Below are 4,443 nucleotides of genomic sequence, written 5' to 3'. Positions count from 1 at the left end.
GGATCCAGAAGTGGCTTGTTTTGGCTAACTTTACGGCTTTTGAGTTTCATGCGCCATGATCAACGAGGTAGAGGGGCTTAGAGCGATAAACCGGGCTTCCGGTCTGCACTCGAAAGTGACCCCCATAAGGAGGCTGCCATTGTATGTACGCAAATTTGACCACACGTCACATGACCAAACCAAATACGTGACGTCACAGGAAAGATGGCAGCGCCCATGCAGCGGCTGGACCCAGCTGGGCCGGAGCTTGTCGGATGCTTTGTTGGTTGTCGTTCGTCTCGGCGAGTTGATTTCAGACGCGGAAGCCGTCATATGAGGCCGGTCGAAAGCGCGTTCAGAGTTCAGCGTGGTGTTTGACGTAGGTATAACGTGAAAATACGGAGAAACGGTGTGCATTTCGCTGGTGACCGACCTGGCCACGGAAGAGACAATCTGACCTACGTTGCTCGGACCTCGGATTGATTCGGATACCACTAGGATATAATTTAAGGCGACGTTTCTGTGCTCTCGTTGACCATCGGAATCTTCGAGGTTTGCAGTGAAGCGTGTGCAATATATTTGGATACACAGTTTAGCGACGGAAATTGCGTGAGTAGTGCTTGGCGGTGTGTAATCGCGGTGCAGCTTCGATCAAATGACCGAGGGCTCACTTCGGTTGTGCGGGGCACCGGAAGGCTGCCTTGAAGCTGGTAGTTCCCGTGCCGTGCTGAATGATGCTGTGCTGCTTACAAATTGTTCCGGCGTAAAAGTGCACTTTCACGGAGCACAGGTGTGCGGCGCACCGAAGAGCTGCCTTCAAGCTGGTAGTTCCTGTGCCATGCTTTAGGTGATGCTGTGCTGCTTCCGAAATTGTTCCGGCGTAGACGTGCACTTTCACGGAGCACAGGTGTTGCAGTTGGTATTGATCCCGCTGGTCTGCCGCACGTTTCGTCAACACAAACGTTTTATCCACACTCGTTACGCGAATTGCAAGCTGGCCGGACATTTCACCGAGCGTGTTACGTACCCAGCTCACGCCGCTTTGTGGCAACAGTCTGCAGTGGCTCATTACCAGAAAAGTGGTCCCACATCCATTTCAGTTCAGTTCGTCCACGGCAGTCGCCAAACCCCGAAGGAGAGGATTTATTCCGACAGAATGCCACTAAAGCAATGCAGCTTCTTCAGTGGTCAGGATAGATTCTCTTCTGCTAGATTTGTTATACTGTCACGGATCCTTGTTCCAGTCCTATCTTCTATCAATATTCACTATTCTGGGACACTGCAGGTCATGCTCAGCTGTAATCGTATGTTCAGGTGGAGGTGCTGGGCACTTTACCCGTAGCCCTTCACTCTGTGTGAACCCGGCGGCTCTTCAGCCGAGTTACTCGATAATGGGACACGGCTGGCGGACTATTCTGCGTCTTATACCCCTGTCGAGCCGTAGGCAAAGTCCTGACCCGAGCCTGGCAGAACAACCGCAAGACGACCGAGTACCACAAGGAGTAACCTCGGAAATACACCACGAAGCACCTGAAATCCGAGCCAGTTGCTGCTACCAGGAAAAACCACCGGAATTCGGTCTCCTCTCAGAAAATCCGAAGCTGACTAAGCCAACAATGACAAACCTGTAGCAGCAAACCGTGTCCCCTCCCACCATTGTTTGCATGCCCGTCGCAAATCACACTCCGACGCTTTTTCACGCAAGCTGTATGAAGAGGTCAAGGACTGGATTGAACAATATGACAGTGTCGCCCGCCACAATGGGTGGACAGACAACCAGCTCCTGCAGAACCTATACTTCTCGTGGAAGCAACTGCCGGCGCTGGTCTGAGAACCATGGATCCTCCTTAACGTCATGGGAAGTTTGCAAGATCAAACTGAAGCGCGCATCCGTCAGCCAACATCAACGAAAGAGAGCCGGATTCTTGATTCTGTCCAGGACACTGCCCCAATGAGAGCGCCACTGCACTCGTGGAGGATGTTCTGCGCTTGATCGAGCGCCCACGCCCACGCCGGCCTTGATGCTACAGAAGACAAGAACCTAAGAATCCCATGCGCCTCGCGTGAGGGACAACACCTTCGGCAGCCTTGTCCGCAACCCCCCAACAACAGTCGAAGTGTTCATATCACTGAGGCTTCCAACATGGAATGTGCACTGCATGCCCGAGCCTGCCACTATGAAGAACTTCCCGGCGTCTCGACACTCGAGTTGTCCAGCTACTACTTCGACGCCAGCCTCCCAGGCATCCACGACATCACCCACGACGCTGTCTGGAAGGAGATCAGGACGCTACTTCCTGCCATCAGTTGCCCGGCTTTTATTTTGATTGCCGAGATTGTTTCGGAACAAGATTGACAGGTATTTCAACCGAGACTTCTGCGAGCGAAGCGGCATCTGACAAACCAAGGGCAACTTACGCCACAATGGCACGACGACCGCCACCGGCTGCCCCTTAGTATTCAATGCCAATTCAATGAGACACTCTAACGCCGAAGCATTCCCGACATCGTGTGTAGGACTGTGCTCAACAAAGTACACCGAGGAAAACGTAGGTGATGCGAATGTGCGACCGAAAACCACTTTGCTACCACTGCATGAAGCCGACCATGTCTACCAAAGCAGCCCGTACCAATGAATTGGTCGGCGAGGGTTCGTGCCAAACGACCCTCGATTACGTCTCGAGGAGCGACCACGGGAGATTAAGGATTACCTTCGGCGATCTTTGTCCCTGATGCCGAAGGTGCTGAATCGAATATTCTGAATCCCTGATTACCCCAAAGATCCTCATGTCCATCACCTCAACAAGAGGTAAGCACGACAAAGCAGGTGAGCGGCGATGCAGTGACAGTGGATTTGGTGTCGGTTGTCGTCCAAGGACAATACCTAAAAATTTGCTGACACCAATTTTCTGTGTCCACTCCACGAAGCACACAATTTCCAACTTTGAGGGAGAATGCCCCTGAGTGACTTGAAGGAATAGAATGGTTGGTTGCCCTCAAAAGTGAACTGCAAGCATCACCAGACTTGGATAGCAAACAAAAATTGTTGCCAGCTTTCAAGTCAACGGTACAGCGAAAGGCACAGCCACGTAAGCAATACATGCCCGAGCTTGCTACATTGATGCCGAAAACTACCAGGAAAATTTTCGGATTAGAAGCCAGCCCTGCAGCTTCAGTGCACATGACGTATGATTACAAGACAGCATCAGTCGGTCAAAGTTGCCACTCGACCAAACTGAACACCGACGTGCCAGGAGCGTCATCCGACAACAAGGTCCACAGGTACTACGACTGAACGCCTGACACGAGACTGTCGCAGAAAGAACTCGTTATGGAACCATTTACTAAGAATCAATAATTATGTAATCAAGCGGAAATAAACATATTTGATACACTAACCAGATAAACATATTTCCGCTTGCCTTCATGCCTTGAGAGTCTACACACCGAGAATTGTGTCCATTGCACGCTCTAGACCTTACGAGGACACTCGCTTCTCTGACTCTTCAATATTAATTAAGGGGTCATACCAGACTGGCAGACTTCTTGCAAGGGGCTGCACTCGTTCAAACTTTCCTGAACGTGTGGTGCATCCGAAAACCAACTGCAGTGATGTGAAAATGTTATTCATTAATTTATTCCTGCCAGGGTCCTTCGTAGGCATTGCAGAGAGGATACTTAAAACTACACACATGATAATAGCATTAAAGCACACTGCTGTAACTTGTTAATTGGAAAAACAAACACACCTCTGAGCATATAGTTTAATAGTATGTGTTGATGCATTGCTATATAGCATGACACTTCTTATATGTATGACACAATAGACCCTTTGCAGAACCTTTTCAAGCAACACATCCGTCACCATTTTGTTCGGCGCAAAGCACACGAATGGGCCCCAGTTCATGTCGAACGCCAATGCAGCATTCGAGTCCAATAGTTGCTGAGCCGAATTCACAGGGATGGCGGACATAACATTCTTGTCGAACAAATACCCAAAGTATGAAAGCCTGGGGTAATTACAGTTTGTAATTTGTTTCATCAGAATTTGGCAGACGGCAAAGGCTACGGTCTCGGTGAGTCAATACACACATTGGAGAGAGGCACATGACAGCATATCACCAGAGTGCTCGTCTGCACAGATTTGTCACACACCTTCGCTTCGTCTCTCTGATTGGCTCGAGGGGGCTGTGGCGGTTGGCCTTTTCCAAGTTACGGTGATGCGAAGTATAGACAGCCCACACTTTTAAAAAGAGTCTATTGAAGAGACCGAAAGGAATGGTAGTCAACATTTTTCAACAAGACTGCTCTCCAGGCAAGGGATGAAAACGAATATGAATCATCTTATCCAGGTAATTAGAACAATTAAATAATTGACCGACTAATACAATGCACTCTTGATGGAAAAGAGTATAGCTGCAATAAATCCTACAAAACAGAAAAAATGCGCAGTTAATCTATGCA

The sequence above is a fragment of the Ixodes scapularis genome, unplaced genomic scaffold, assembly GCF_016920785.2.
Source record: "Ixodes scapularis isolate PalLabHiFi unplaced genomic scaffold, ASM1692078v2 PGA_scaffold8__174_contigs__length_109621045, whole genome shotgun sequence".
Lineage (NCBI taxonomy): Eukaryota > Metazoa > Arthropoda > Arachnida > Ixodida > Ixodidae > Ixodes > Ixodes scapularis.
This window is presented reverse-complemented; position numbering follows the sequence as displayed.